Here is a 24,860-nt window from a genome sequence, read left to right on the forward strand (position 1 = left end):
GCTTCTGAAATCAGTCTCTTGCCTCAACATACTGTGAGCTGGGCATATCTACTAGTGCCAATATGACACGTGAGCTGTTGTTTGTGGCCCACAGGTAAGGTTTTAAACTGCAGAAGCAATGAGCAAACAAGTGAAGTCCATGATACAGGAGTCCTAGGTCATGAGGGGAAAGGCAATGGAGAGAGTGAGGTGACTGACCTTGCTATAAATGGTGCCACAGGTCATGGGGTAGGAGGACGTGAGCTGCATGAGGCAGGACCTGTGGCTCTGGAAGAACGGGGGGACAGTGACTTCCTCTCTCTTCCTTGTGGATCTCTGGGGAACTAAACTTTGACCACACAGTGGAATCCAGCAAAGATGGTAGGAGAAGCCTCAGACTGAACTTAGTGCTCTTATTTTAGGTTCTCTTAAAAATACAGAATTGGTCAACGTTTCTAAATAGCTTTCTAAGGTTCAGCGACTCTGAAGGATGTGCAGGCTTTGTGTGGTGAGCTCGGCCAAGTTATGACATTAACTGAAGTTTCTCACAATGTTTTAATTCAGGGATTTTATACTGTTCAAAGTTAAATCCAAGGGGAAGTTTAATGAGCAGAATCAAAGCAAGGTGCTCCTACCTCCTGGAAATCACAATGTCTATTGCATATAAAGCATTTTTGTAGCAAACGATTTATAAAACTGTTAATATAAATTATAATATATAAATATAAATCATATAAATATAAATAAATATAAAAAATACAAAACACAGCTGCAGTAAGGGGCCATACTTCTGTGAATGTGCATATCTTACTTTATTTCCATCCAAGAAGAAAACTACATTGATCCCCTCCAAACTTAGAGTACTAGAAATGAATTTAGATAAAAAGGAAAACTAATGCTTACTTTGTATACATCAATAATGAGGTCAAACATGGCATTGTCTTTGTCAATCACATCTGAGAGGTTTTAAGAAACACAGTTGTTTGATGCCCTGTCTTAATCAACAGTCACAGAGATACTGACATAATGTGCAGTGTCACAAATGCATGGAAAATGGTTGTAAAACCACACCAGTGATAAAGACCCTTCACAGTAGTGCTCAACAAAACCTACTGCAGATGTATCTCTTTCACTCAAAGATATTCATCCACTTGAGATGAAAGGCAGCCTGCATTAGGCAACTCAGAAAATGAAAGCTTAAGAACTGTCAGGTAGCAGGAAACTTTGATTCATAGTAGGAGACTAAATCTGTCACACAGAATAATTCCAGCCCAAGAAGATTATAACATTATCAATTCAGTGAATATGTTCAACTTAATACATTTTAAAATTAGCTTCATCAGAAATTTTGCTAAAGGTCAGATTACCTTAATCCTGTAGTCTCAACGTGTATAGGTTCACCCTGGGAAATATTTGTGGTAATTATGAACAACTACATTTTGTGATAAATACAGACAGGTATAAACATCATATTTTAGGGAACATAGCACCCAAACCCAACATCCTGGTAACCAGACAGTCAATGCTACTAAATTTTTATGGCATAAACATTTTTTTAAAGTTCATGATCAGTATTTATATTGGTAGTATATTACCTTTTTTCTTTCCTTCATATGTATTTGCTGAGACGATGATACAAGAAAGCAATAGAAATGAAAGAAGTTGCAAACTTGTCATTTTTTCTTTCTTTGAAAGAGAGTTCTGCTAAATTCTGCCAAGAGATGGGAAAAGGACAGAATTAGGAATGCTTTGCAAGAAATTCTTTTCCCATTAATCATTAACTTTGATTTCTTCTATCCCCTGCTCCAGTTTTTCCTTTTATGGAAGGGAAATTGGAATTTGCCTGTTTCCAACCTCTTTATTTTTATTTTATGCCACTTGTGGCAGAAATAATTTGGAGCTGGATCCTCTTACCTTACTCAACAGGGCTCAGCTCTGAACTGAGACTTGAGGGCGTTTGTTCTCTGAAATGCTGCTAGAGGCCAGGGTAACCAGCTTGAATTCAGCTGGTCAACAGCTCGGTCTGAACACATTGCAAAATAAGGGCAAGAGCTGAAGGTTAATCTAAATATTTCATTAACACAGGCAAATCCCAGCAAGGCAATCATCAAATTTTATATATATTAAACACTTCTCTTATTTCAGTGGTTCAGTCAATACCAGATTTTGGATAATCGCAAAGTCTTTCAAATTAAGTGAAAAAATTTTAACACATAAGACATTTATTAATACGCCACAATTAACCAACATCTCTCTCCAGTTTCAATAACAGAATCATAAGAAACTGTAGGTACTAAATGTGGGACTCATTTCAGAGGAAAGGTTTCTACTAAAATAGTATCTTTTATACTGGAAATCAGAGCAGAATTTCAATTCCAGCACCGTGTGTACGTATGCAACAATGAGTAAGTGCATATTGCAAAACCTGAGAGGACAGAAATTCCTCTTGGACAGGCAGCAGGGCTCACACTCAGCTGGATCTCCCACATGAGCAGGACACCATTCTGGCCTCCACTGTGGTAGCATCAGCCTGCAGCATCACAGTTTTGCCACACCAGTCAATGGTGTTGAGAATGCTCTGGCTCATTGTGAAGGAACAAAGTGCCAGCTAGGATGCAGCCACGGCAGCAGAGACCTTAGCATGGGCTGCACACCCACCTGCATTTCTACAAGCCACTGGATTGCCAGTTTATGTGAGTTAATGCTGCAAACCTCCATGGCTGCCTGCACACCTGAGCTAAGGTAAAATTAGCCAGATAGGGGTATCATACCTCATTTACATGCTTTGCACTGTTGTGGAATTTTCCTTAGAAAATACAGGACACAGGAAACACAGGAAACTTTCTCCCACATTCTGAATCATTAAGAAGCCCTCATGCACAAGAATGGGTTATAGTGTAAATTCTTTGCTAAACTTAGTTTATTATGGATTTGATGTTAGTAATAGCAAATGGAGACAATTTTCCAAAAGATCTGTGTCAATTAAATTACTGAAACAGAGCTTATAAATTTGAAAAATTATATTTTGAGTATTTAGTGTGAGTACCCCGTGTACCCCATATTTTTTATGAAGCTTCTTATGTTATTTACGAAATGTAGAATACATGAAATGATAGCTATACTATCTCAGCCTGATGAATTTTTCATTTTTCTGTCGTTTTTATAATCAAGAACTATTTTAAACTATCCCAGACCAGAGTGGAGAGGAGTCTATACCACTGGGGGCTTCATGAAGGCAGGAAGAAAGTGCAGATTGCTTTTCTTCCTTGCTCATTCCAAGCAGCTGTGAGGCCAGGATACAGCAGAGAGCTGGAAAATGCTCAAGGAATCTCTAAGGTCATGCCAGTCACCACAGCTGGCAGTGATCTTGGCACACTAATATCTGAAGCACTGTCAAGACTGTTTGATTTGTGTATGTGTGTGTGTGTGTGAAAATATGCTGAAAAAGAGTAAGTACAGAAAAGGAGGTGATAGAATCAAGATTACTTTTGATAAATAAAAAATACTGATCACAGCTGTATTTTTAGTGAGCAGAAAGAGGAGACAGAAGATAGAACTTGGGCAAGAATTTAGGCTTTGATGCTGGACAGGAAATGCTGTATTTTGGTGAAGGATGGTGGAAATTACTGGTGTGATTTAGCACAGCTCTGCAGTGAACTTAGAATAATGTTGGCTGAAGATTATGTGGAGATGACAGGTCTGACTGACAGGTTGAATGGTGACACTAGGCACAGTAATCAAGAAAGTAGAGAGCATTTAGAGGAGAAAGACTGCAAGCTTCACTTTCCGCAGACAGAAATTGTTCTGGAACAAGGTGGTAGATCTGTCAGGGACAGAACTGGCTGTTGGATCTTTGTGAAGAGATTGCCTCAAAGTAAAGTCTATAGGGATCAATGTTTAGATTTACTTCTTGCTATGGAACTCCTATAGGAAGCCAGGATGACATTATGAGCATTTGATGAAGGATTGCTTAAATTGGTAAAAGGAAAACTAGGGAAAAAAGGTGGAAGGACCGGCCTCCTTTGGCAGGTTTTACTATTTGGCAACTCTGCATCAGTTATTGCTGATATTTATTTGTCTTTCCAGTATTCACAGATTGTCAGCAATAATGGTGAGAACACTAAGCAGTGTTGTGGGAATAATTGCACAGTATTTGAATGAGAGGTTTCACAGTGCATGTTGAGGATGAGTTTATGTAGCACTAAATTGCCTGCTATGGCACATTAGTCTGCAGAGAGCAGATGTGATTGTGTTCCAGAGGAAGGAGCTGCTCCCCATGGCCTCTACAGCATTGTCACACGGTGTGTTTTCAGAGTGTGGTTTTGAGTTTTCTTTTCTTCTCCATTTGGCTTACATGAGTATTTCCAATTACCTTTATTATCTGCTCATAACGAAAAGGATGGGTCTTCTGCAAATGTAATGATCATTAGAGGTAGGAAACTCCTGGTAAATAATTTTCCTGTGAATCCAAATATTGAAATTATAACCTTTTCCATTTTCAGTGTTTATCTGGTCACTTGATAACTGTTTTGCTTGATATGTTCTTTGATGGGTTAATTGCCATTTGTATTGTTATTGCATATATAATATTCTATGAATATATAACCTAAACTATTTTAGGAATTAGTTACCCTAATGCAAAGTGCATAACAAGGAAGAGTCTTTGGCACATTATGAGAATAGAAAAAGTGGAGCCAGGTATTTACCAGAAGCAACACTGCAACAGCTACTCAGAATTACTGGCAGCAAGTTACATCACTTATTAAAATGGCCTTTTTTCAGCCACATTTGAATCTGCATGAGGTGTAGTCAGTGGGAGCTGCAATATTCCGGGTAAAAAATCAGTGCAGAAAAAAGAGAATCCTCTGGGAAAATGAGGGTGCTCTGGGTCTTCATATTATTCCACTGTTTAATCATAAGAATGGTGCCTGAGTGAAACTCAATAGCCCTGAGACACTCCCAGAGTTCTGCCAGAGCCTTCTGAGCTGTAAGGCAGCTCTGCTGCGGTCCTGCACCACTGGCAGTGACAAAATGTACAACACAGGTACTAGAAAATCAGGGAACAGACATCTCAGGGACTGTGAAGAGGGCTGGGAGGCTGGTGTAAGGAAATGACACCTGGAATATGCCATCTACACTGTGTCCTGATGCTGCTCTCAAGAGTGAGTGGAAAGTTTATTCTTTAGAATTGGATATGTTTGTTCCTCATGCTCTGGATAAGGAAATTGGATAATTTGGTATTTGCAAAAATCTTGATTCTTAAAAAATGTCTGAATTAAGTTGTTTAAATTTCAGGTGTAAATATGGTTATGGTTAAATATGTTGGTCTTAAAATTTAAAGGATCCGTTAAAAATATAATTCTGTAGGTATGATCTCTCTTTTCCATAACACCCAGTATTTGCTATTACTTCATTTTCCACACTGAAATCACCCATACCTACTGTAGTGATCTGGATTCCAAATTTAGAAATAGATACTCCAAACTGCTCTCTGTGAAACAGACAGAACACATGTTTTGTATTGCATGAAGGCTACTGCTTTGCCAACTTTACACGAAACAGAATCTTTCCTGGAACACACAGTGGCCAGCCCCAAATTTGTAGCTTATGTCGATGTGTTTATATCTAGTTTGCATATACTGTAAGGGGACTTGAAAACCTTCTCTCTTCTGCTGAGCTGCTGCTTGTACAGCATATACCCAGGAGGTAGACTCTCAATCACAGTCCCCATCTGCTTCCTGGCTAATGTTCCAGTTACAGTTAGACCTCTTGCACGTATTCACATCTAAAATAAAATTGATGGTTTCACTATTGGGAAGCAGTGTGTGACTAATGATGCAGTACCATGCAAGTTTTTGCTTGAATATATCTTTCTAATCAAGTTAAAGAAAGGAACACAGAGCACAGATTTGTCAGGCATACAGTCCTGCTTTTTTTCCTGAAACCACACTGTTCATCAAGATGCTTTTCAATCACCTGAAGACCAGTTATATTGTAGTACAAGATGTTCTTTCGGGTTTAGAAGAGATTTTATGGGCCAGAACTTCAGCTAGCATAAATTGGCTTCTGTGCAGCTCTAATGATTTTCACCAGCTGAGGATCCACCCTGTGTTCCTATAATAACCCTAGCATCTGAAAAAAGATTCATGTGATGGTTATGCTAATATGTCTGAGGTTATAGAGCAAGAAAATTTTTATGTGGTTGAATTTTTAATGCACTTTTAAAATCCAAAATTTATTCTGCCTGTTTTATTTTTTCTAGGATTTTTTTAATATCAAATAACTCTGAAGAGACATTTTTAGATGGACTTCTGTGTGTAGATTCATGGACTATGTCAAACATACAGCAGCTGCACATGAGTCTGAAACGTCCTTTACAGTAATATCTATTGTGCCATCAGACTTTTCAGTATTAAATTCAAAACTAAGTAATTGATCAGCAAAGTTTGTTTTCTGATGTGAAAGAAAACCACTAATTTTCATGAGCATAGTGTTGTGAAATGTGAATTTCTCCTGCATGAGGCATTTTGTACTCTGTAGCCCCTGATCAGGTAGTCTTCCATGACTCATCACACGGAGTATTAGCTGACTTTCCTTGGAAGCACATTTGGAAATAGGAATGATATTCTTGCAATTTCAAGTTTTCCCACCAGTTTAGCAGATGCTGTATATTTGTGCTTTCAATAGTTTTTGAAATGTGCTGCACTGAGTAATTCTTATTATAAACAGCTGTAAACAAATACAATTGCCAAGCATAAATATAATTGTATAATAAGTGGGTCATCTGCTTCAAACTTTAAAAAAAAGGCTTTTTTTTTTTGTTTTGTTTAATTTGATGTTCGTGGAGTGCTTTTCATAACAATGCAGTACTTGTTTAATTGCCTTAGAAGAATGCTGTTTCTTCTGGGTCTGTCTTTCTCATGTGTACATTGTGATCATGTGGGGTATGTCTCTGAAAGCTTGACAAATCAGAAAAGCACAGAATTGATAAACCAAATAAAAGGGCAGAGCAAATCCCAGTACATCTGGACTGCCATGCTCTTCCATTATGTGTTTAATATTGTCTGCTTGCATATTACCCCTGCCTTAAAACAGGTTAGGAGCTGGCCTGTTCCCTGCCTCCTGTTATAGTTAGTTCTGTTCTTCAGCAGACAGGACTAAATCTTCTGCCTGATTATGCACTATTGGAAGGGGTAGTGCAGCTGCAGACCTTTTATCCACCTGCATTCTGTCCTATTTTGGATATTCGCTGTTGTCAGTGTCCTATTTCAGGGATGACCTGTAAAAGTTTGCATTGAATTTTTTGTTGTTAAAAGCATCTTTTTACACAGAGCTGCAACACATTGGAAACCTTCCCCAGATCAGTACTGGGGTGTCAATAGATGTAACTGTGAAGAGCAGAGGTGCTTTTGGAAACCTCAGTGTGAACGCTGAGGGCATTTCCCTTCACTGGGCTGTGTAAGAAACAGCCAAACATGTGCAACAAAGCTCATTGGAACACCGAGATCCAGCCCAGCCTCCTTCCCCCCCTGAGGAATGAGCTTTATGGTTTTAAGCAAAACCAACACAAGAGCAATGCCTTTTGAAGCTGCCTTGCTTTTTCACCTCCCTCACATCAAACAGAAGCATATCTGAAACAGATGAATACAGAGGAAAACCAAAAGTGCTCTCTCCCTTGCTTTCGAGCTACTCTATTTAGGAGGGAGAATTTGTAACAACAAATAGAAAGCAGACCTGTTTCAGATATTGATTGATGGTTCATATGGGTAAAGAAGGCAGCAAGAACAAGACAGCCAGGGCTTCTTGTAGGTAACATATTTGAAGAGGATACACATGAAGGCACTTACATGAAAGGCAAAAAACCATGCTAAAGCAAAGAAACTTGAAAGACACTGAACATTCAAAGGCTGATTGATGATGTCTTGTAGAACTTAACATGCTCATGGGAGTAAAACCTGGATCTCTGTGGAGCTTCTGTCATTAAAATTGAGTCTTCATGAAAAGAGAAGAACAAACAGACAAGAAAGCCAAAGGAGAAGAATAAGATTAATATATACAGAGTAGATTAGGGGGCAGCAGACTGTTTGAGGTGGTTAATTATCAAACCTAAATGTTTTGTTTGTTCCAGGACCTGACACAGCTCTTGCTAGTCCTAGCAGAACTTAGATACTGGGGTGGGTAGACCCTTGGATCTGATGTATTGTGGCAGTTCATGCATTACTAAAAGATTAGAGGAGATTATAAGAGAGAAAACTGGCTTAGTTGAGGGATGAAGAAGCCTTAAATACATTAAGTATCAGTTAAGATAAACATGCATTTAAAATCTTCTTCAAACTTTCTGAAAATCTGGTCTGAAAAACTGTCTGAAAATGTTACAGATTGGTAAAAGAATTGCTGACTTTGTTCACAAAAATAGAAATGAATGCAGCCTACTAGAAAGAGTTGAAATAGTAGTTTTCATGTTAGTTCTGAAACTGCAAATCTTTGATATCTGGATGAACCATAGGATAATTGATTAAATACATTGGTATTCCAAAATCCAAAGTCATTGAAATGGTTCAGAGCAAAAAATTTAACAGTATTAGATTTGAAGTGACTGTGACCATGAGTTCAGACAGTTTCTTATTAGTGTCCTGTGAATACTGATGTTCCACAGCTGAAATGGGAAGAGCTACTAAACACTGTATTTAGCACAGATGTTTCCTGTTACAACAGATTAGTAAAATTTCAGTGTTCAGTGGGCCTTTAACACCCACCCTCCATCTGTGGTATTCATTTTTAGCATTGTGGATTAGGCCAAAAAAGCAGGCATATAATTAAAAAGAAACTACATTCAGGGTGTTTTCTCTAGCTCTTCTTTTTGTTTTTTTCCTAACTGTGTTCCCTCATTTATGTGTGGAAACATTTCATGGGTGGCAACATGGATAAGACAATGCTAGCTCTCCATCTGGGAGTCACCCCTATTGCAGCCAAGAGCACTGCAAACAAGCCCTTGAGCATATGCTGCATCCGTAAGTGCTAATTGAGAAAGGCTGATTACGTCAGTTAAGTAAGAATAATATTCTTTGCCAAATGACCAATTTGTGCTTGTGGCTTTTAAGTAGCTGTGGTTCACCAAAGTGCATGAGAAGTGCCTTTATTTTGAAGAGGGAGATGGGTGAAAGGCTGGAGGCAAGCAGTGCTGAGTGACCAGATGAGCACTGTGGGAGTAACAAAATCAACAACCCAGAGAGTTACCACAGATCCACTCCAATAAAATGATGGTAAAGCTCATCTCTGAGTAACTTGCTTGGGAGACAAAGAAGGAGAAGGAAGCAAGCATTAAAGTGACTCTGACCATAACGTGCATAGCAAAACCACTCCAAATTTAGAGTGTATGCCAACTTCTCAAGTTTCTTTCATGTATGGTTATTCCAGGTTGAATGTTCCAAAACTTTAACGTGTGTTGTGTTATTTGTTGAATAACCTGCAGGACAGAGCACAGGTGTCAGTCTTGTGAATTTTCAAGTTAACTCCTAGGTTTGTGGTGACTGGGGAATAGGTAAGGAGTCTAAAATGTATTTACTATGGAAAAGAGCAGTGCCATTGCAAGGGTCTCGTCCATGGGATGCCACTGCCTGTGGCACATGGATCTGTACCTCCTTATCTGTGTGTGTTACTTCACTCTACACTGTGGCATGAAATCCAGGGCAGCCACCACTGGCCTGCACTGCCCCCACACTACCCTTAGGAAAAGCACAGAGGCAGGCAGCTGGCCTTTCCATGGAGATTTAATAGCTCCATGTCCTCCCCTGTATTCCTTGCTTTTCTGTGTTCTAATTATAGCTTCAAAATTATTACTAATTTCTTTTTAATTTCCAAATTCCATTTGGCATCTTACACTGAAATTTCCTGCAGAGAAAAATTCAAACTATTGGATAGAAATTTTTCTTGTCATATTCCCCCACAGATGGTCCAATCTGCTCTGCAGTTCATGCCTGACAGCTAGTTAATCTGGCAGTGTAGGAACACGCATTTAAAAATGCAGGTTCTGGCATCAGCCTCAGGCAAGCACCTCAACTATCTTCTGTACCCTGAAATTGAAGGATTCAGTCTCTGTTCTCCTTAAAGATGTCAAGAGTGTTTTCCAGATATAAGGTATACTGTAGAATATAACTCTGAAATTGAGATGTAACTAGGAACGTTTGTGTTGTCACAATTCACAAACAATGTTTTCATATTTACACCACTGGCTTAGGGCAAATTCCTAAAGGTGACTGAGGAAAGCAAACCCATTCATGATAAGTCTGAATTTCTTACCCATGGAGTTTCATCTCCTTTAGAAAAGAAGAGAAGGAAGTAAAAGGATTGAAAAATGTTGCTCTAAACAAAATGGATTTGAAACTTTGGCAAAGCATTGGATAAATGCTTTATACTATATATTTGATAGGTCAAATTTTGCTCTCTCTCTGGTTAAAACATCTTTGTACAAAATCCATAAAATATTATTGAATTGCATGTATATGTTTCTCATCATGGACTCTGGGAAGTCTTATAAAAATGTAATAAGAAAGAAGAATATATTGTGGAGTGTTTTATTTTAGTGGCACATTATAAAAATACACAATGTATTATAAATATAGTAATTCCTCTTTGATACAGAAAATACAGCAAATATGCACCTTTGCTCAGGGCTATGAATCTAAGGTCAGAAACATATTTAGAAAGCAATTTGTGACTAAAAGTTTAAGATTTTTTCTTTATTTACTACAGGACCATTTTAATCCTCTTAATTTTTTAAGATAAAGTTATTGTGTTTCTGGTGACCACATGTTGAAAAAAATGTGTCTTCCAGTCTGTTTGCTCCAGTTTAGTGAAATTACCATGTGAGATTCTACAAAATTATTTCACTTTAAATACATCAGTTTTTATTAATGCAAAAGAGATAAAACTGATTTTTCCATTTGCTCTGAAATGACAGTCTGCAAATGGCAGCAAACAAATTTTGCAAAATGCTCCTTCTGTTTTTTATAAGTCATTTACTCAAACTTTAAGGCTGAGTAGTACATTTAATATTACATTTTCCATTCCTTTTTGATGCAGAAATAAGAAATCAAGAAATGAAGATGAGATTATATTTTTATAGGTCATATATAATGTTAATTCTGAAAAAGGTGCAAAAGTTTTGCATAATTCTTTTTAGCAAAAAAAAAGTCTTCTTAAAAGCTTTTACAACTGTCCCTAGGGATCCCAGTAAGGTGATGATAATTTTTGTCATGAATTAATCTTAGAAAATTTCACAGTAGAAAAAGTTGTGAACTTTTTAAAGAAAGAATGCAACTTTAAGAACGGTTCTGAAATATTTTAACTAACATAACCTAAGGGCTGGCTTTCAATGATGCTGTATATTCCTAATTTTAATTGTGTTCTAATTCATCTCCTCTGAAAAGAATCCATTTCAAATGAAGGAGAGGTTCCCCAGGTGGCTTTTGCAAGCACCACTCATTAAGAGGAGCTTTAAGGTCATGCATAAGCACAGATCATGGAATGATAATATGGTCTGGGTTGGAAGGGTCCTTAAAGACCATCTGTTCCACCAGACCAGGTGGCTCAGAGCCCCATCTAACCCTGAGCACTTCCAGGGATGGGGCAGCCACAGCTTCTCTTGGCAACCTGTGCCAGTGCCCAGCCACCCTCATGGCAAAGAATCTCTCCCTAATGTCTAATTTAAATCCTCCCTCTTTCAGTTTGAAGCCATTTCCCCTTGTCCTACCACTCCAGGCCCTTGTCCCTGCTAAGTCCTTCTCCAGCTCTTTAGGAACCCCTTTAGGCATTGGAAGGTGCTGTAAGGTCCCCCTCTCAGCCCAGCTCTCCCAGCCTGTCCTCATAGCAGAGGTGCTCCTGCCCTCTGATCGTACCTGGGACCATCCTGTGCTGGACTGGCTCCAGCAGGTCCATGTCCTTGTCATGCTGGGAGCCCCAGAGCTGGATGCAGCATTCCAGGTCTCTGACAAGAGCACAGAGGGAGAATCCCCTCCCTTGACCTGCTGGTCCCACTTCTTTTGGTGCAGCCCAGGATGTGATTGTCTTTCTGAGCTGCAGACACCCTCTGCCAGCCCATGTCCAGCCTCTCCTCTGCCAACACCCCAAATCCTCCTCCCCAGAGCTGCCCTCACTCCATTCTCTGCCCAGCTTGTATTAGGGCTTGGGATTGCTCTGGCCCAGGTGCAGGACCTTGCACTTGACCTTGTGGAACTTTGGGAGGTTCATGCAGACCAACCTCTCAGGCCTGTCAGGGTCCCTCTGGATGACAATCCTTCCCTCCTTTTCTTTCTATTTAGACTTAGGCAGGTTGTTCTAAGACCTGGTGTCTTTTTCAGATTATTTTTGCTTTAGCTATAGGTTCTTGATATTATTTTTCCTTTCCTCAAGGCTTTGTTTCATGCACTGTAATACCTGTTCCCTTTGAGAAGACCAAAAGACATAATGAAATTAAGTTCTTACTTAGAATTACAAGTGTATAATTTTTCAGATTTTATAGCAAGGGATATCTGGGTTGTATCATTGGCAAATCACTTCAGCTGTAGTCCTTAGAGAGCCATTAGTACTGCTATGGAGCAATACTATCACATATAGCCAGTCTTCATCAGGAATTATGACAGCCCAAGGAAGGCAGGTTTTGACATACCATATTTTGCTTGTATTATATTTTGAGACATGTATCCCTGTATTTTGCTGACAGATTGTCAGGGATGTGATTAGTCTGGATTACATGGTAATGATTTCATTTTATAAAACAAAACAAAAAAAGCAAGAAAAAGGAATTGCTTTTGGCAGTAGATGATCCCATTACTTAGAAGACAAAATTACTTTATGTCAAATTAAATGCTTATCAAAATGAACACAACATATTATGAAAACAAATAATAGATAATAACTGGTTAATAACTCGGAAATAAGGATTTAGACAATATTTTCTCTTAATTCCATGCTAAATCAAAACCTTGTAAGCAATGTTACTTTGATCATGGCTTCATAGAAATAGCCACTCTTGATGAACTACAGGGCCCTGCTACTACAGATGTGACAGTAACTGGCATTGTATAATGTTGGCAGTATCCTAATGTGTAAAATATCCATGTATACCATAATTTCTGGAGGGAAGTGCTTCCCTGCAAGGCTGCTTATTTTCACTGAGGCCTTGAAAGGAGTGGTGCTGTTCTGTTAAGGAAGTCAGTTTGGGATCTTGTCCAGGGAAATTAGGTACATTGAGACTAGTGGGTGCAGAGAAGGGGAACCCCCAAAACCTGACTTTTAAAGAGTTGACCCTGCATCCCAAGGATTGAAGCCAATATGCAGCTGGAGGATTGTGCTGGAATGCCATAGGTGCAGCAGTGCTCCAGTCTCTTCCTCCTGGGAAGGCAGCTTATGGCACAGCTGGTCCCTGACTGCACCTCAGGACTGCAGAGCTCTGGTCACCTTCTTTGCAAGCAGCAGCAAAATGCCATTATGATTGTGTTCTGCAGCAGGCTGATTTATGATGAGAAAAACTTTCAGTCCCAGAAGAAAGTAAATAAAACTCCTTAAAAATGTGGGCTGCCGAAAGAGGAACTACTATAATACATATAAGCCATAAATCTATTAAAAGTGCATGTGCTGCAGTGGTTAGTATAGTACCTTCTGGGAAATAGGTTTCATTTTTCAATTTCTTTCAAGACTCGTGCTGTTTTGACTGACAGAAGCTCAGATCTATGGGAAATGGAACATTTCAGAAGTGACTACGTTCTTTTCCCTGGGCAGGCACTCTTGGTCACCTGAAGGAACACTGATCCTCCTCCTTTGGTGATGACAAATCAGATGGCCTTTAAAAGTATTCCAAATTAATATTTTTATTGCCTAATAGGCAATAAAATTATTTTTATTTCCAATTAATATTTTTATTGCAGACCTACTAGGGAGTTGTTACGGTGTGTTTTCTAGATTATGGTGGTATAACATTCTTAAGAAAAGACAACATAAACATCACATCTTTTAACTTCAACTGCTAACTTGAAACCAAAAAGCATCCTTTGAGTACAGTTCTTGGACTTTGTTCAGTCAACCTTTGAAGAAAGAGAATGTGCCTTTTGTATAAATCAGGACCAGACTTAAACACATGGGGCAATTTTCTCACCGCATTTGAAGTTAAAATTTGACATAACAAAGGATATTACAAGAAACTGTGGTGAAGTTAAAATAGATCAGTACTGAGCTGAAGTTTATTGCCAGTACTGTTATTGCAGATCAAGGCTATGCTAATGTGGTCTAGGGTTACTTTAATATTTTGCAGCCTCTCATTCCCTCGGTGCATGTTTTAAGCATGCATATCACTCACTTTTATAATAAAGTAACTTGATAAAACCTTCTGCTTTTTGCTGGTCTCCTGAGGTAAAAAGTCGCAGATATGTTAAGTCTCGCATTGTTTGTTCCAGCTTCATTACGTTTGATGAAAAAAATATATATCTTGGTAATATCTCATAACATACAGTACTTCCTCAGTAACTAGATTGCTGTAAGGAAGGACATTTTTCACCTGAATATGAAATCATATCCTAGTTATTTCTCTGGTCTTCTTTGTAAGACACATACAGGAGATTGACAATGTTAACTACTGTTGCACAACATGATGGAAAACCTTGAAAAGGACTTTTGTCTTCAGGGATGGATGAGTGAAATCTTTACAGCCTTCTTGAAAGATGTACTGTGCAGCTTTTTATTCTCTGTGCAGAAAGAGGTGTTTGTATGTTCTAAATATAATTATGGGTCAGCGTGTAAATGTTAGGTTGTGTGAAGTCCATGACTGAAAGCAGACTATCAATTATGTCAGTGGGAGGTTACTGCCAGGATCAGAAGTAGATTATAGACCTGGCTAAGGCTGCACTCACACAGCTTTGCTGGTGCATCAGTGCTGATGTGCTACCCTAGCAAAGAGCATGGCACTCCTGTGGATGCAGCATATTCTGGTTTGCTGTGAGTGAAAGAAAAGAAATGCTATCAATATAACTGTCTGTTTGCACTCAGCTTTTCCTAATGCAAATAGCCATGTGTCAGCTTTGTCCATGTTCATGTCCAGAGCACTCTGATTCATGATCAGAGAAGCCTGGCCTCCAGCAGGTGAATGAGCCAAGAGGCATGAGCCAAGCCCTTGTCCTGCACCATGGTGAACGGGTTGAATAATCACAAGATTCTCTGTGTAACATGGGACAGGGATAGAAACAATTATTCACCTGGGACAACCACTTATAATTCTAGGGCATCCAAATTCCCCGTCATCAAGTTAAAATTAAAAAGGACACTTTTCTTTCCGACCTTTGTTTTGGTAAGGAAGCAGAAGCAGAAAAATCAACTCCTAGAAGAAACCTAATTTGGTTTAAAACCATTAGATGGAAAGTTCTTGATTTTCCTCATGGATATAAGACAAAATTATTAGTTTTAAAAATCAAGGCTTTTCAATGTGCAAACTACTAAAATTACTCCAGTTTCTTCACTTTGATCTTTCTAAATCATGGGGTTTATAACTAAGGGATTGCAAAGCACTGAATGTAAAAATATTAAGACATGACGAATGCAGAATCTTTGTTACACAAAGAAGTAGAAAGTATTGATCAAAAAAATGCTCTGAGGCAAACCAATTAGAGACCTATTAACAGCAAAATGACCTGCTCATCCATCTTTCAAATGAAATTTAAAACCTAGGTCCACATTATTTGTGGCCATTTTAAACTCTTGAGCATTTTTACTGAAGTCTGAATGCTGTTAATTTTAGTCTCCTGGCCAAACTCCAAACTGAATAATTATTCTGCTTCTTTCCTAAATTACAGCAGCAGCTTCATTAGGAACAAATGCATTCATAGTTTGTTGACCTAAACTGCTCTTATATTGCTATGCACTATTAACTGTTGCTGCATTTCCAGCCAAGGCTGGCTGCATTTCCATGATTAAATGACCTCTGGACAAAGCATGTATATCTCTAGCTTGTTTAAAAGGCTGTGGGACAAAAGATGCTGTATATATAAATGCTATCAAAGAAATAATGTGAGGCCCAGAACATGCAGGTGTTGAAGTGTGTTCACTGAACAGGGGGAACTGTTCATTCTGTTCATCACTGGCATTCAGGGATGTAGCTGGATGAAAGACAGAGACTATTGGGGGACAGAGGGTGTTTGCTTATGTGTTGGAATGCTTGTGGCCACTAATTATCATGAAAAAGGCAGTTTCATTGAGAAGCATTGCAAAATTACAGAACAAAATGGGAAGCAAAAGGAGAGTAGAGATTTACTAAAAACAGAGCCTCAGTGCTTTCTGGATAACGAGGTTAGCTAGCAAGGTGCATGTTGGTTTTTTTCCAGAAGTAAAAGCTATTAAATTGTTGAGAAGTCCAATAAAATATTCCAGAAATTCTATGCATGGTTTCTTAAGGCTCTATATTTTGTTCTAATTATGTTACAACTTCTTTTAAAAAGGTCCACACTGTCTTAAAGGAGAGGGAAACCCTGAAACTGTGTAAGATATGAGCAGGAGGTTTCACAGTCTTCATCTTTCTACTGTGCTGTTTAGCTACAGCATCACCCTTGCTTTCCAGTGCCATCACTGTTGTACAGCACCTGAATTAGTTGCCTAAAGTGATTTTAACTACCAGTTTAGTGGGAGATGCTCAACTGCACAGCTGTTCCAAAAAAAGCCCCCAGAACAGTCTAAACACAAACAGCTAAACTGAAAATGTTGTTTATGGAAACTGTTCCAGCTGTGGGAGAGCCACGAGGCTGGAAAGCTCTCTAAACCCCAGAATGGTTATGGTGGCAGCAAGGAACAGATTTGGACCCCAAGGTCTTGGCTTTCATTAACCTTTGTCTCTGTGCTGTGAAGTAGAAACACTCTCTGATCCTTTCATATAGCCTGGAATCAGACTATACTACAGGGCTGGGCAATTTTCTTTCTGTAGATGAGTTCAACAAGCACAAAGCAGAACTGTGCCCCCATTCTCCTAAGTGGAAGCGGGTTCTTTCACCTGGCAGCAGATTCAAAGTCAGGAAAAATCATAAATTTATTTCCAGCATGAAAGCTGGAAAATACTGAAAGATACTTTTATTGTCTTAGAAGTCAGAGGCTTGGAATAAAGGAGCTATATTTGGTGCACTCTATGCAGTGTGTTATATTCAAATGTTCATGGTAAACTTGAGTATGACTATTCAGTATCACTTAGTTCTTGTGTGACTGGTACCAGAACTCTAAATCCCTACACTCATACTTTCCTAACAGTGAAACATTTATACCAGAAGAGTTCATTAGTTAACTGAAATTATTGTGGTCATGCTTCAATACTTCACTAGGGTTTTATCTTAGAGCTATTAGGATGTGTTACTGCTCTTTCTTTTTTATTTTCCCTCTTATGGACTGTACTGAAAGTACAGTGTTCTTTACAAACATGAAAGTATCTATTCCCTCCAAAATGTCAATGATTGTCATCAAGGAAAAGGAAAAAAGCCATTTACTGTCATGCACATCACCAATCAAAGCAGCTGCTGACCATTGTGGATGGTCTCCTAATCTCTCTCAAATGAAGAAAAAATGCATTTAGTGAAACTGAAGCATCTTTGAACAGTCTGCCATGAGTCAAATGGATTTGTTTTTGCAACAGATTTTATTTGCTATGAATAATTTGATGAGCTTTATTTAACTGGCAGACACAACAATAACTACTCATATCTCTCTTCCCATAGGCTCCAAATCATGTTTGAGCCCTTTTGCACAGTTATATTGTTACTAGTTTTCTTCTTTCAACATCTGTTTTAGTCAGCCTCGCCAAGTATCTATTCATTGCTGTTATCACAAGATGTTAAATATTTAAAATTACAAAACAGTTTTACAATTGTGCCTGAACATCTTTTAACTGTCTCATTTTGGATTTTGTAACTTTGTATATAATTTACAGAACTTTAGGAGAAAACACAGAAATCTATTAATAAAAGAAAAAGGGAAACACAGCGAGTACATCATTAACAGTTTCAGCAGAATGACAGATTCCCAGTTAGATTTCAGTAGAATATACATCTAAAGCACTTAGGAAAATCAGCATTTAAAAAGATCTAAACAGAAACAATCCACAGCTTTCTCCTGCCTTGCAATAATAATCCAGTGCACTGATGTAAATTATATTGGAAAACCTCTTAAAACCCAAGTAAAATGTACGTGTCTGTATGTCCTTGTTCTGATGTGGTGGATAATGGAAACCAATACTACAATATTTGAGTCACAGCATGAGTCAGTTCTTTTTGACTTGAAGGAACCAGCACTGGATATTGAGAAAAACAGTAGATTTCTAAACTTCTCATACAAACCAATTAGTCTTTTTGCTAATATTCTCAGTCATAAACAACAAGAGATCTCATGTTAATTCTAAGCCTTCATTCTAACCCCTCTGTACAAAAGCAGCTTAGTAAAAGACTTCAGTCTGAACAGAATTCAGACCACAATGTACTTCTCATTGTATACAAAAAATGTGTGCTTACCCAACTTGGCCTGACTTGATGATATGTCCCAGTTTGGCATAAACTATTTTATAAAATGAAAATTGAAAATAGACGCTAATGAAGATTCCCTCCTTAGAAATAGTGGATAGGTTATATTGCAAGCCAAGAATTCTCAATTTTATACCCTCTTTGACAGAAGGCACAGCTCTGTCACATATTTGAATGGTTGTTTTTTTTTTAAATTGGCATGTTTTTCAAAATATTGCTAAATAAGATCATTGTGTACCACATTCTTGTGCCAAAATATACAAAATGCACTACATCAGTCACATATGTAGTTAGGCATTCCAGACAGGACTCCGAATTGGCTTTTTTAAACTGTAAATAGCAAGCCTCTATTATGACCTAAATGCTACTCTCTCTGGGAGACAACCATAACATTTATTTACCCAAACTCAGCAGAATGGCTTCCCTCAAATTATAGCAAACTGTCAGAGACAGAAGAGAAAGACAGAAGATTTAGGCTCAGATCATAGGCATTTTTAAATCAAAGGCTGATCTGCCATTCCCTAAGAGAAACCAGTATTTTGCCTGTAATGAGCAGTTATTCTGAAGCTGGCATTGTGGCTGAATGAAAGAATAAGGAATTGTGTATGAAGGAGATTAGATTTCCTGCGATGACCAAGGATGCATAAGCTGGTGTGTAAAAAACAATGTGCAAAATAGTGTTCTACATGCTGGATCTTGAACTAGAACACAGGTCCATGTAATTGAATATGAATTTTGAAGGAAATAGGATTCAAAACGAAGCCCTAATATGGGATTTAATTAATCAGATACAAAGTAAAATACAAGATCACTTTTCAAGGAAAAGGTTTGTGTGACACCCAGAAGCAGTTACTGGTAGCTTGTTATCTTACCATTAGTTGTGACTGAGAATATGATAAGTTTGTTGTGCAGGATGTCACGAAGGAACACCCTGAAAAGCAGAATTCTGTGGAAGTAATACTGGGTTTCAGATAGAAAGATTTTATTTACTTCATTAGTTTTCTTGCTTTCTTCAAGGGTACAGTGTCACAGCTGTAGCTGGTGTGAGTGATAAAAGGGATGTAATGCCGTGCTTGTGGAAATAGAAGGAAGATGTTACTATGCCTTAGTAATAATTGCACAGCAGTAGAAAGAGCATGCAATGAACAAAAATACATCTTTGGACAGGAGACTGGGGTTATTAAAAAAATGGCATGTTTCCTTAAGGATATGAGAGTGAGCTCTTATTTATCACTGTATCTAACTACACAGGATTGCAATATCAATTTTAAAGTAATAGCAATATCAATTTTCAAAGAAATCATTGCTTATGAAATCAAAACTGAAGGTAAAGAAATTGCAGAATAATACAACTATGTCCTAGGAGAGTTATCTATTAAAGATTATAGAAGAGCTAAAGGATCAGTCAAGCACAATGCAGACCAACTTAATAATCTCAAGTTTACATAAGTACATACTGCATGTGTTAAGAACATGTTCACAGTAAAACTGAGTTAGAGGATTTTAAGAATTCCTGTTGCTTTCATCCTGAAAACAATCACTTGAGCAGCTGTGTCAGGGAGTATGAGAACTGAACCCTGCAGAGGGTTTGAGGGGAAAAGAGGCTTAGCTAAGAGTTTCTGAAGAATATATTCCCTAGCCTAGTGAAATAATACAAAAATTATACTTGTCAAAAGTCGAGGACAGTGGTCTTGTTCGCTTTCCTGGGAGAATTTGCATTTTGAGTTAGATGAGGCAATCCAGGGATGTTTAACCACAATTTTGGAGACTCTGCTCCAGTACAAAATGCTCACCTCACTGAACTGCAGGCCTGACTTTCAGCATCTCTTACAATTTCCCTTCTGTTAGGAGCCCAACCTTTGTATGTTGGCAGAGCAGAGCGTACTGAAGTCTCAACCTCTGAGACACTTCAGACCCACAGCTCTAGGAAAGAGAATTTTCACAGCCGTGGTGAAGGAAATAAAGGCAGGAGAGAATACAGTGATAAGAGACTGAACAGAAGTGTTAAATTTTCCTCTGTAGTCTGTGGGACAATTGTGGGCCACTCCACTCTGCAGACACAGCTCTGCCTCTCCAGATTTCATGAAGAAGCAGGAAAATCAGGCTTAGAGTTTGATTTGCATGCCTGGGTTTTACTCCCCCACTACACTGCCCTCGTGTGGTCTTAGTTCCAGCAGAAACGGTGCTGGAAGCACAAAAGAATTACACTTGGTGTTTTGGAGAAGTGTGAAGCAGTTACATCATAATTTGGAACCTGATTCGGGATGCTTTAACCAATCCTATTTTACTGGCCTAAAATTGCGTGGTGCGGATGTGAATCTCTTAGATTTCATTAGAACAATTTCATTAGAACAATAGTTTTTATTCTGATTGTCAGCCCCTGTGCTCTAAGAGCATAACGATCTAAAAATGCCAATTTCTTACCTTTTTAATTCTCTGAGTTTATGTCTCCTGGTTGCTCTTGCGTGGCTTATGTGAAATGAGTGAGTAGTTTCAGACCTTTGCACAGGAAATAGGTGGTTATAAAATGAAAATCAGTGTCTCCAAGCAAATGGCCTAATTAGCACTATCGGGTCTCTGGAACAGAGAGGGGAAGGCTTTGGGATAGTGTGGCACTGTACCACTTTCTCTCAGACGTGACTCCTGCACTCGAGTCACCAGTTAAGGAAGTTATAACTCCCCCTAATTATAGAATGTGCTGGATGTGTTTCACTGGTCTCTAGAAGAGTTTTTTTTCTCTAATGCACGAGTCCTTGCACAGCTCTGAATTGTCTGGAAGCATAAAGGAAATGTGGCAGAAGGTGACTGATCATGGTGGCAGTGCCATCCCAGGGCAATGCCCCTCACCCACCAGTGACTGAGCAAGGTCTGACTGGAGCCCGCTGGAGCCTGGTCGTGGCTCTGTGCAGGATTGCAGGCTGTTTTCCTCTCTTAAAAAGACAGGATTGCCTGGCTCTCACAGCCCCCTCTTCTTTCTGCCTTGTGCTCTTGGCTGGATTGCACTCAAGTACTGCTGAAATAAGATCCACGTTTTCCAGGGATCAAGGGATCACACTGGCTGCAGAATAAGCAAATGTAGCTCTAATAGTCAGTAGCAATGTGCTGTCTCATGCTGAATTGTGGCCTAAATACTTCTACACCAGTGATTTGCTGGGCAGAGTTTTAGTTTAGCTGCTGCCTTCACTAATACTAAAATGCAGCATGGAGAGGGCACTCAGCCAGAGCTCTGCATTCTTTGCCTGGCTTGGCCACGCTCACGTTCCTTCTGATTTGCTGGCTGTCACATAGGAATAGTAATACTGAAATTCCCTTGTAAAGTGCTTATATAACTACAACCACTGGGTAAGAATTGATTACAACTATTACTGTAGACTTTGGGAGCCAAATTTTGACCTTTCCTTGCACTCATATGCCATCAAATTGCCATAAGCCTGTCTGAAGAAATAATTTGACCAGCAGGCTGTAGTAGAGCAAGGGCTGCAAAAAAATGCTCGCATCACAGATCCAATTGAAGGCTGTTGTCCTGCTACCAGAGAGATCAAGAGGGAAGAGATCTAAACAACAGCAGGTCTTAACAACCATTTCCCACAGTCCCTTCTAGGAGAGGGGAACTGATGGAAGTTCATTTGTGTGTGATTTGAAGAAAAATCTCAAGAAAAGCATCAGATAAAAGAAACAAGACTCGTGAAACTGAATATTAGGCCTGTTGGCCACATGGCCCTGGCTGTCTCTTTGAAGCCTTTTCTGCTTGTTAGTGACTGCCCCTTTCTTTCAGTTCAGGCACTCTTTTGTTTAGGCAAACACAAATAGCAGCTATGTACTTTTGTCTGAGACAACTAGGAAAGCAGAAAGAGCAAAGGTAACTTTCCATTTCAAGTCTGATCTTGAACAGGCTGTAGGAATTGAGAGAACAAAGCAACTAATGCCTCTGCTACCAGGCAGAGCTCCTACAGCTCTACGAGAGGAAAAAGGCGTGGGGATTTTTCGGCAACCCACCCCATGCTCTGACTTCCACATTTAAGAAAAGGCAAAAGGTGCTGGTAGAATATATCTCAACAATACCCTTAGAAATTAGTAACAGAATGTGGAAAAAATAATTTTCAGTTGTGAGTCATGATTTCTCAACAGTGCATCCATTACATGATAAAATACTACCCAACATATCCTGATGGGACTAATTAATCACAGAGGAAACATTTTAACAGTCACAAAAAAATGAAGGAATAATTACTTGAATATGATTTGATAATGACTGGTTTGTGTAAAGAAGGTTGGATATTGGCAACTCTTTCCAAAGAGAATTCCAACTGGAAAAAATATGATTTGCAAATAGCCATGATTCCAATTGTATCAGAAAAGAAAGCATCTGAAATACATGGCTGTGGAAACAGAGATTTTATACAGCTCTTCTAACTGTTCTCCCCAATTTTCTGCAAATTTCACATTATGACCAGTGCTCCCCATTGTTGGCCCCAGGCCACTGGCACTCTTAGGGGTTCCTTATTGCTTCCTTCATGCTTCATTATATGCAGGTTGCACAGGTTCTTCTGTCATCCTTGATTATCTAGCATCACAGTGATTATCAATAAATAGGAAAGTGGATTAGCAATGGTTGGTGATTAACTGGACACATGAAGAGTGCAGGTAGCAGGATAATTTCCCTCCTCAGGGAATCTGTGTGGACAGAGGCCTGAGTTTGCAGCTGAGAGATACCTTCTAAATCATTGTAGAAGGTACATTTCAGTGATTAGCTGTGGAAGTAATCTGGTGATAAAATGATGAAGAGTCTGCCATGCGTTTTGGTGTTGCCTAGAATTGTAGATATTTGTGGGCTGGTTTTGTTTTACATTACAGTTCCTTAGGTGATGTGTGTAAATGTTTACAGAAGGACTCTTTACAGATGGACTTTGCTTGTTTCCCTACTCCTTCCTGCTAGCCACTGTCAGTGAAAATGACTGATTCTAATGTAAGAACTCAACTACCAGGTATTAATTTTAGATGGTGCTCCTCTGCCAATATGGAAATTGGGGTGGACAGGGAGCTGGCTTCACCTACAGATGCAGAGCTTCAGCTTCAAACCCTGGGAGACACCTAGCTAGGAGAGAGGACATCTTTTTACATCTTGGTGAGAGAATAGAAAGAGTTGTCTCATAGGAACTAGTATGTTAACCAGTTTGTTACAAATAAGGTGTTCTTGGTTTCGATATATGGTTGGCTAGCTGGCAGATACATTTATGGTTTTGTTCCTTATCCTTGTTATCAGTTGGATCCTGTGCCCTCCACCTTGCTACTTACCAGGTTTTGAGATCTTTGGAAGTTGTCCCTTGTACCATGTGGTTTCTACGTTTGTTATTTTTACAATGAAAGTTCTTTGTTTTGAGGCAACTTCATTGTTCCCATCTCTCTATATTGATGCCACGGATTCCCCGGCTGGCGCGGTTCTGTAGTGGCCATATGCCACATTGTGCTAAAGCCTGTCCTCGTTGTGTCTGGACACTCTTTTGCTTTAAGACCCCTGACAGCAAAGCTTTTGACTAAATCCACAACAAAGCTCTGTTTAACACTCAGCAATCTGTTCTCCATTATTCAATTGGACTATTCCTTTGGGTTGTGTCTGGAAGTTTCATTGCAATTATTTAGACCTAAACTAGACATCAGAGTGGAAAGTAGACTTTGGAAAGGAAGAAGGAGCAAAGAAAGATTACTGCTTTTATTAATAACAGGCATTTTTGTGTGTGTTCAGAAGGAAAGGGAGCAATTTTAAATCCAGCTTTTCAAGGTGAAACTTTTCGTATTCTTTCAAACTTGGGTCATACTTCAGTGTATTTCTAAGGCAGTCGACCCCCCACTTTTAACAGAACAGTAAATCACTGCATCACATTCTTACTGTGCAGATGGAAGCTTTTCTGATGCTTTGTCCCAGTCCTACAATAAATCAACAAGTCAGGACACAAACTCACTTTTAGCTGCAGCCCAGTCATGGTCCCTTCTCCTATCCTCCAAAGCAGATCCTGTTGTGAGGTGGAGCTTTGTGCTACCCAGCATGGAATTACACTGACCTGTTTTCCACCAGTGAGATGATGAACTTGCAGGAAAAAAAATGTCCTAATACATTTTACCATTTGGACATGGGTCAAATTTGCCTTGATTTCCCTGGTGTGAGTCAGAAATGGCTCTGTTACACCATTGTAAATTGGATAAGCCTTATTGGCCTCAGTGGAATGACTGAATTTGGCCCATTGCTTTAATACTGTGCTATTGAAACAGTCAGTCTTCTGGCTGCAAGGAATAATATTTAAAAAATAAAGTTTACATATGTTGGGATGTGCTCTGGATAGCAGTGGA

Source organism: Cinclus cinclus, chromosome 13 (genome assembly GCF_963662255.1).
Source record: "Cinclus cinclus chromosome 13, bCinCin1.1, whole genome shotgun sequence".
NCBI lineage: Eukaryota > Metazoa > Chordata > Aves > Passeriformes > Cinclidae > Cinclus > Cinclus cinclus.